The sequence below is a fragment of the Cibotium barometz genome, chromosome 18 (assembly GCF_041138505.1).
Source record: "Cibotium barometz isolate CiBa-2024 chromosome 18, ASM4113850v1, whole genome shotgun sequence".
NCBI classification, from domain to species: Eukaryota; Viridiplantae; Streptophyta; class Polypodiopsida; order Cyatheales; family Cibotiaceae; genus Cibotium; species Cibotium barometz.
The window spans coordinates 25,629,013-25,639,667 of NC_141063.1; positions in this window are offsets into that span (position 1 = coordinate 25,629,013).

Sequence of the window (10,655 nt, forward strand, 5' to 3'; positions counted from 1 at the left end):
TAGACTCTCCATCAACATGAGAATGCCCTGCAGAAATGTCAGGCATACCAAGGGGCTCAACCACTTTCTCTTTTCCTTTACGTGATGTACTAATCACATTTGCAGGGCTGGTATTATGATGCAGCCTGCCACTCCATGGTCTATCAACAGACCCACTAGATGAGGACTCTCCTGGTCCACTCAAAGACTGTGATTGCTGACCTGCATTCTGTGCAACCACACTTCCACTCACATCAACCCCAACAGCTTCTTTTTCAGCAGCATACCAGCTGCTCATCTCATCAAAGACAACATCCCTGCTTACCCTCAACTCACGTGTAGTAGGGTTATAACACCTGTATCCCTTTTGCTCAAGGGAATATCCAATAAACACACATTTTTTAGCTTTCGGGTCCAGCTTAGTTCTCAGCTCATCTGGCACATGCACATATGCAATGCATCCAAAAACTTTCAGATGAGACAAATCTGGTTTTCTGCCAGTAAACCTCTCCTCTGGAGTTACATCATGTATGGCTGCAGTTGGAGTCCTGTTCATGATATATACTGCTGTAGAAACAGCCTCAGCCCAATAGCAATGCGGCATATTCTTCTCTTCCATCAATGCTCGCGCAATCTCAGCAATGTGCCTGTTTTTCCGCTCAGCAACTCCATTTTGCTGCGGAGTGTATCTGCATGTATACTTTCTCCGAATACCATTCTTCTTCAAATATTCAGAGAACTCATTGGAGAAGTACTCTCCCCCTCCATCTGACCTTAGGCACTTGACATATTTTCCTGTTTGCTTTTCAACCAAAACTCTGAAATTCTGAAAGTGTGAGTGAACACCTCACTCTTCTCCTTCATGAAATATACCCACACTTTCCTTGTGTGGTCATCAATGAAAGTCACATAGTACCTGCAGCCTCCCATAGATATGGTCTTCGTAGGACCCCATACATCTGAATGCACAACATCTAGTGCATTTCTGCTCACATATCTGTTGCGTGGAAACACATGCTTTGTTTGCTTCCCAAATTGGCATGCTTCACATATTTTCTGCATACCTTCCACTTTAAATTTTGGCAGCCCTGTCACAATTCCTTTTGTCTACATAGACTTCAATCTCTGCACATTCACATGACCAATCCTTTTATGCCATATGTCTGTGTCTGCAACAACTCCTGAACCATTTGCAAACATTGCAGCACTCATTTCAGGCATGTCTACATCCAACGCAAACATTCTGCCCACTCTGTTGCCTTTTGCAACCAACCTGCACTTGTCTTTGAAATCTTCAACATAACACCCATCAGGGTTAAACCGAACCTGCAAACCCTGCTCAATCATCTGGCCAATTGAAACCAGATTCTTTGTTATGTTCGGTACATGAAGTACATCTGCAAGGTACTTCACTTTGCCATCCTGCATAGACAATGGCACATCTCCAACGTGGGCAATTGGATGAGCAGTGTCATCCCTTGTTTCCACAAAACCTGGTCTTTCCGGGTTTTTCATCTCCTTGAACCACTCCCCATGACTCCTCATGTGGTTCGAAGCGCCTGAATCCACATACCATACATTATCTTTTTGTGCTGCATCAACATTTTCAGACATGGCATTCACAACATGCTGCATAACAAACAACCTTTCATTATCCTCATTATTTCTGCTTGAGGATGCATAGTTGTTTTGCTGCACTTTCCCATTTTGCATGTCAGCCTGCTTCTTATAACATTCTGACTGCACATGTCCAGGCTTACCACAATAATAGCATTCACGTGCATCATTATATTGCCTTTGCCAATTTCCACGGCCTCTTTGACTCCCCCTGCCTCTGAATTTGCCTCTTCCACCTGCGTGTTGTTGTTGTTGTTGATTCTGGGACTGTTGTTGTTGCTGCTGCTGCTGGCCATAATTCTGATTACCTGTTCGGCCACCTCCTTGACCGCGTCCACGGCCTCCTCTACCTCGTCCTCTTCCTGAACTCGTGTAGAAAGCCTGTTGCTCTGAACTGTTTTTACTTTGTGAAGACTGTTGGTCTTCACCCAAGTTCTTCTCTTCGATAATCAGCATAGACACCAAATCTGTAAAGTTGGGAATGTTTTCCCGAGTCTGAATAGACGTCTTAAACGCCTTGTATTGTGGCCCGAGACCACGTAGACAGACTTCCACCTTGTCATCATCATCTACTGACACACCAATAGATGCAAGGGATTCCACAATACCCTTTATCTTCAGCGCATAGTCATTCACAGACATGCTCTTTTTCTCCACAGTATGAAGTTCATTCTTCAACTGTATCTTACGAGCCTTAGTATTTGTTTCATAAAGCTTTACCAAGGTGTCCCACGCCTCCTTGGGGGACTTGGCATCCTGAATGTGCCCAATCATGGTGTCTTGTATACTAATGGATAGCCAATACATAACCTTCCTGGCTCCTTGGTTCTAGTCTTTAAACTCTTTCACATCTGTAGCAGTAGGATTTATGTCCGGTATCTCTGGTGCCTCTTCATGTTCACCTTCTATGTAGTCCCAATAGCCTTTTCCCATCAGGAAATTAGTCAACCTGAACCTCCAAGCATGGAAGTTATTCTTATCCAGCTTCTCAGCCACAATCTGTGTTATGCCATCATTAGACATCTTGCCAAACACACAATTTTACCAGAAACTGCACTCTGATTTTTCCTGCACAAATGCTGTATTTTCTGCAGCGGTACTGCAGTCCACTCAAATGTCACAACCAGTGACCTCAATGTGCATACATACACCCAATGGCAACTGTAGACCTCTTTGCAGCACCCACAGTGTCTGCACAGTCAATCTGTCTTCCTGCAGTACTTAAAACAGAGTTCTGCAGAGAATCGATGACTTACCCGCAGTGCTCGAAATCGCCTGCTTTTTGAAAAACAGAGGTCCAGACGCGCCCGAATGCAGGGGAGAAGAGAGCTTGAGCTCTTGCAAGCACACACACACACTCACAAAACCCTAATAGAGAACACACAAGGTGAGAGGCTGAAAATCTTCTTCTTCTCTACTCAACACTCAACACACCATATACAAGATAAGAGTACACATAATATGAAAGGTACTCAACCAATACATACACGGGTTCTCTATAGTGTGAACCCGACTAAATGAGCTGGCGCTATAACTATGCCAGTCTCTAGAATGGCTGTCACACAGCCTGTCATCCCACTGGCCGCATATCTCCCATGATCTCACCAACCATGCCAGTGGTGTAAGTGTGGGGCCTATCCCCTAGGCGGGTCATCACTGGCCACCACCTCACTAGACGAGCTCGATATCTCAACACAAATATCCATCTTTATTATCTATATCAAGAAGTCCAGTATCCAATATTGTCGCTTATGTACCTGGATCAGAAACATCTGCCCAAATTCATGCACGGAGTGATGTGGACATAGAGCAACTTCCCTAGCACAAGTCCGTGTGGTCCGTTCTCTGGTGGGGTCCCGAATCCTCAACTTCTAACTGTTCGAATCCGAGTTCTCGAAAAAGATGCACGAGCGTGCCAAATAGCCAAAATTTCCAACCGTGGCCCAAACGGCGCCGAAGAGACATGAAATTCGAATCATGCATGGACAAATATGTGGCAAGCAACCCGGATCTAGCTGTGTACCATGCAGATCAACAAAACCAATTACTCTAAGAAGAGACCTACTTCACATGACGAGAACCAAGAAGCTAGAATTGCATTTGACCTAGCTCTACCATGTGGTAGAGTTGTATCCAACCTAGACCACATCGTAGAGCTAGAGTGCTTTGAGGTCTAGATCTACCATGTGGTGGAGCTAGAATTGCATTTGAGGTCTAGCTCTACCATGTGATAGAGCTAGATTGCATTGATCTAGCTGTGTACCATGCAAATCAACAAAACCAATTACTCCAAGAAGAGACCATGACGAGAACCAAGGAGATAAACAAGTGTGTTGAATGGAGCCGGGACCCAACTTTGACGCGCTGGGAGAAGTCATTGCGATGCCCAAATCTATGCACGGAGTGATGTGTACATAGAGAAACTTCCCTAGCACAAGTCCGTGTGGTCCGTTCTCTGATGGGGTCCCAAATCCTCACCTTCTAACTGTCCGAATCCGGGTTCTCGTCAAAAAAGATGCACGAGCATACCAAATGGTGAAAATTTCCAACCGTGGCCCAAACAGCATCGAAGAGGCATTAAATTCGAATCATGCATGGATAAATGTGTGGCACAACCAACCCGGATCTTTTTTGTTGTGTTCAGATGCGATTCGGACTCATTTTGGATCCAAAACTCTGTTATAATGATTTTGCACTATCTTCGTCCCGGGACCCAACTTTGACGCACTGGGAGAAGTGATTGCGATGCCCAAATCCGTGCACGGAAGTGATGTTGACATAGAGCAACCTCCCTAGCACAAGTCCGTGTGGTCCGTTCTCTCATGGGATCCCAGATCCATTATGCATCTTTCTATGCATAGAAATTAATTTTAATAATTAATATCAGTGATATCCATGCATATTCATAGGTGAATATGTACATGGAGTAAATTAAAATATTTCTTTAGAATGCACAAACAGGGAGAATTACTCTTTTGGAATAACATAAAAACATACTTTCTTTTCCACAAAATTATGAAAAATTTTACCATAACCTCCTTTGTATGGCTGACCATTTCTCATTTTTATCATTATAATTCTAACTTAAATTAACCCCAATTAGATGTATAGTACTCTAATCTACACAATTTTAAATTTCCAAGAGAATAAACAAAAAGAAAAGTTTAATTAGTCTTTTTGTTAATCATTCTAGGATAAAGAAAGGTGTATAAAGAAAGGCTGGAATGTAAAGAAGAGAAGAAGGTGGCCTTTTCATCAAGGCATAGCATTAGAATTTACTTTAATCAACTATAAAACAAGAAAATCAAGAAAACCATAGATTTAAAATTTAAAAGTAACAAAAATTTAGCTTACATGGAGTTGTAAGATTTCCTTTGTGTTGAGGGATTGAGGGTTCTACTCTTGTTTTAAGCAAGAGTGGCCACCAATTACTTTGGTCCGAATCAAGTTCTCGAAAAAGATGCATGAGCGTGCCAAATGGTGGAAATTTCCACAACAGGGACCCAAACGGCACCGAAGAGGCATGAAAATCGAATCATGCATGGACAAATGTGTGGCAAGCAACCCGGATCTTTCTTGTTTTGTTCAGATGCGATTCCGACTCATTTCAGATCCGAAATTTTGCACTATCTTCGCCCAGGACCCAAATTTGACGCACTGGGAGAACTGATTGCGATGCCCAAATCCATGCATGGAGTGATGTGGACATAGAGCAACTTCTCTAGCACAAGTCCATGTGTTCCATTCTATGATGGGGTCCCGGATCCTCAACTTCTAACTGTCCGAATCCGGGTTCTTGAAAAAGATGCACGAGCGTGCCAAATGGTGGAAATTTCCAACCATGGCCCAAACGGCACCGAAGAGGCATGAAATTTGAATCATGCACGGACAAATGTGTGGCAAGCAACCCGGATCTTTCTTGTTGTGTTCAGATGCGATTCTGACTCATTTCGGACTCAAAACTCTGTTATGGCGATTTTGCACTATCTTTGCCCCGGGACCCAACTTTGACACGCTGGGAGAAGTGATTGCGATGCCCAAATCCATGCACGGAAAGATGTGGACATAGAGAAACTTCCCTAGCACAAGTTAATGTGGTCCGTTCTCTGATGGGGTCCCGGATCCTCAACTTCTAACTCTTCGAATCCGGGTTCTCGAAAAAGATGAACGAGCGTGCCAAATAGCGAAAATTTTCAACCGTGGCTCAAACGGCGCCAAAGAGGCATGAAAATAGAATCATGCATGGAAAAATGTGTGGCAAGCAACCCGGATCTTTCTTGTTGTGTTCAGATGCGATTCAGACTCATTTCGGATCCGAAACTCTGTTATGGCGATTTTGCACTATCTTCACCGGGACCCAACTTGACGCGCTGGCAGAACTGATTGCGATGCCCAAATCCATGCACAGAGTGATGTGGAAATAGAGCAACTTTCCTAGCACAAGTCCGTGTGGTCCGTTCTCTCATGGGGTCCCAGATCCTCAACTTCTAACTGTTCGAATCCGGGTTCTCAAAAAAGATGCACGAGCGTGCCAAATGGCAGAAATTTCCAACAGTGGCCCAAACGGCGCCGAAGAGGCATCAAATTCGAATCATGCGTAGACAAATGTGTGGCAACCAACCCGGATCTTTCTTGTTGTGTTCACATGCGATTCGGACTCATTTCGGATCCGAAATTCTGTTATAGCGATTTTGCACTATCTTCGTCGGGACCCAAATTTGACGCGCTGGGAGAAGTGATTGCGATGCCCAAATCCATGCACGGAGTGATGTGGACATAGAGAAACTTCCCTAGCACAAATTCGTGTGGTCCGTTCTTTGATGGGGTCCCGGATCCTCAACTTCTAACTGTCCGAATCTGGGTTCTCGAAAAAGATGCACGAGCGTGCCAAATGGCGGAAATTTCCAACAAGGGCCCAAACGGCACCGAAGAGGCATGAAAATCGAATCATGCATGGACAAATGCGTGGCAAGCAACCCAGATCTTTCTTGTTGTGTTCAGATGCGATTTGGACTCATTTCAGATCCGAATCTCTGTTATGGCGATTTTGCACTATCTCGGCCACCGGGACCCAACTTTGACGCATTGGGAGAACCCCGCACGGAGTGATGTGGACATAGAGCAACTTCCCTAGCACAAGTCCATGTGGTCCGTTCTCTGATGGGGTCCCGGATCCTCAACTTCTAACTGTCCGAATCCGGGTTCTCGAAAAAGATGCACGAGCGTGCCAAATGGTGGAAATTTCCAACCGTGGCCCAAACGGTGCCGAAGAGGCATGAAATTCGAATCATGCATGGAAAAATGTGTGGCAAGCAACCCGGATCTTTCTTGTTGTGTTCAGAGGCGATTCAGACTCATTTCAGACCCGAAACTCTGTTATGGCGATTTTGCACTATCTTCGCCCGGGACCCAACTTTGACGCGCTGGGAGAACTGATTGCGATGCCCAAATCCATGCACGGAGTGATGTGGACATAGAGCAAATTTCCTAGCACAAGTCCGTGTGGTCCGTTCTCTGATGGGGTCCCAGATCCTCAACTTCTAAAAACTGTCCGAATCTAGGTTCTCGAAAAAGATGCACGAGTGTGGTAAATGGCGGAAATTTCCAACCGTGGCCCAAACGGCACCGAAGAGGCATGAAAATTGAATCATGCATGGACAAATGTGTGGCAAGAAACTCGGATCTTTGTTGTGTTCAGATGCGATTCGGACTCATTTCGGATCCGAAACACTATTATGGCAATTTTGCACTATCTTCGCCGGGACCCAAATTTGACGCGCTAGGAAAAGTGATTGCGATGCCCAAATCCATGCACGGAGTGATGTGGACATAGAGCAACTTCCCTGGCAAAAGTCCGTGTGGTCCGTTCTCTGATTGGGTCCCGGATCCTCAACTTCTAATTGTTTGAATCCGGGTTCTCGAAAAAGATGAACGAGCATGCCGAATGGCGGAAATTTCCAACCGTGGCCCAAACGGCACCGAAGAGGCATGAAATTTGAATCATGCAAGAAAAAATGTGTGGCAAGCAACCCGGATCTAGCTGTGTACCATGCACATCAACAAAACCAATTACTCTAAGAAGAGACTACTTCACATGACGAGAACCAAGGAGCTACAATTGCATCCGATCTAGCTCTACAATGTGGTGGAGCTAGAATGCATCGATCTAGCTGTGTACCATGCAGATCAACAAAATCAATTACTCCAAGATGAGATCTACTTCACATGACAAGAACCAAGAAGCTAGAATTGCATTTGATCTAGCTCTACCACGTGGTAGAGCTGTATCCAACCTAGACTGTAAGATTCCTCCCCCAACCCCCTTTTTGATGTCTAGCATATTCCCCTATAATCAATCCCTCTTCAGAAATATAAAGACCTTGTTTCTAACTGTTTTAGCCTAGAGAGAGAAAATTATTCTAGAGAGAGAATATTCAGATTATGAATATTTTTGGATAGAAAAATAACTCATCTTATTAAAAGAAGTTTTCCTGAAACAGAAATTCAAAAAGAATTTTCCAATGTGCAATTGGAATTAATTGGAAATGAGTATAAAGGACCTTAGTCTAAGGGTCTAGATTTTCAGAAATTTTTGGATTATGGTCCAATTAAGGTTCCTATGGGCCAATAGCATCAATCCATGTGTAGGGAGGAGATAAATCCAATTTGTAAAAAAAAGATACCCAAAAATGAGTAAATGCTCACATAAGATGAAGACTTGAAAATGTACAAGGTTTATTAGTAAATAAACACATATGTAAGGAAGGGGAGTTCTTTAAAGGAGGTGCATATTTCACATAAGATGAAGAGTTGAAAATGTACAAGGTTTATTAGTAAATAAACACATATGTAAGGAAGGGGAGTTCTTTAAAGGAGGTGCATATTTCACATAAGATGAAGAGTTGAAAATGTATAAGGCTTATTAGTAAAAAAACTATGACACATATGTAAGGAAGAAGAGTTCTTTAAAGGAGGTGCATATTTCACATAAGATGAAGAGTTGAAAATGTACAAGGTTTATTAGTAAAAAACTATGAACAATAAAATTTTGACACATATGTAAGGAAGGGGAATTCTTTAAAGGAGGTGCATATTTCACATGCTTGAATGAGTTTTAAACTCAAAAATAATGTGATATTTTTATCTCTCATCTCTCTTGAACCAAACCAAATCAAAATGAAACCAAATCGAATCAAAAAGTAACCAAACTAGGTCCAAATCTAGTCCAAATTTAACCAAACTGACTTGAAAAATTCTAGAATCAGTTTGTTTGGTTAAGAGCTCAATTTTTCCTATAAATAGAAGCCTTCCCTTGTTGAAAAATATATAGTGTCTTATGCATTGTTACTCTACTCCACCTAAACCAAGAACTATGAATTCTTTAATAATTCATTAGTTTTTGACGCTTCTCTCTTTCTTAAATCCCCATTGGTGGCTCCATCAACATACTAAACCAATTGATTGGTTGGGGGCCTCTACCGTGATCAAAGAATCAAGCAAATTATAAGATAAGTATAGTAAATTTTGATCTTTTCTATAATTTCTCAATGATTCTCTCTTCTCAACCCCTCTCAAGCTTGAGAAGCTTAATTGGTATGGTTTTTAAAATGCTATTGAAGTTAATTAAGTAATGATAGTAAGAATTACATAAAATTCTATTTATATTTAAATTCTAATGGTTTTTCTCTCTCTTTCACTTAAGAAATGGTCATACTCATGACCCTTTTCAATCCAAATGAAGCTTTTCATAAGGCTTTTCCTTAATCCAAGATTAAGCTATGCGTGAGGCCAAATTAATGGCTTTTTTCTATGCTTTTAGTTTATGTATATTGATGATTCAATCCATTATGGATTGATGATCCAATTAGAGACCATTCTAATTATTTTCTTAATGATCCAATTAGAGACCATTATGGATTGATGATCCAATTAGAGACCATTCTAATTATTTTCTTAATGATCCAATTAGAGACCATTATGGATTGATGATCCAATTAGAGACCATTCTAATTATTTCCTTAATGATAAGCCTTATCCCTTAGAAGAAATAGGGATTTATCAGTCATAGTAGCGGAGCTATGGCAAAATTTTTATAGGAATTACGCATAACATAATTTCATTCAAAGCATAAAAAGAGGACTTTCTACCATATTCTAGGAACTATCATCCTAGATTAATTAAAAGAATATTATTATGCATGGAGATATAGATGTTTGCATGTAGATGTAGAGGTATGGATGTGAGTGTGAATGTGGAGGTGGATGTATGCATGGAGATGTGGATGTATGCATGTAGAAGTAGATGTATAGATGAGGATGTAAATGGAGATGTGGGTGGATGCATGTAGATGTAGATGTATAGATGTAGATGTGAATAGAGATGTGGATGTATGCATGGAGATGTGGATGTATGCATGTAGAAGTAGATGTATAGATGAGGATGTAAATGGAGATGTGGATGGATGCATGTAGATGTAGATGTATAGATGTAGATGTGAATAGAGATGTGGATGTATGCATGGAGATGTGGATGTATGCATGTAGAAGTAGATGTATAGATGAGGATGTAAATGGAGATGTGGATGGATGCATGTAGATGTAGATGTGAATAGAGATGTGGATGGATGCATGTAGATGTAGATGTATAGATGTAGATGTGAATAGAGATGTGGATGGATGCATATAGATGTAGATGTATAGATGTAGATGTGAATGGAGATGTGGATGGATGCATGTTGATGTAGATGTATAGATATAGATGTGAATGGAGATGTGGATGTATACATGTAGATGTAGATGTATAGATGTAGATGTGAATGGAGATGTGGATGTATGCATGTAGATGTAGATGTATAGATGTGGATTTGAATGTGGAGGTGGTTGTATGCATATAGATGTAGATGTATGGAGGTGAATGTGAATGTGGATGTAGATGTATGCATAGAGATGTAGATGTATGTAGATGTGAATGTACGCATATAGATGTGGATGTATGGATGTGAATATACGATATGTGATGTGAGGGAATCTGAAGTGATGAGATGGAAATGATGTGATGGG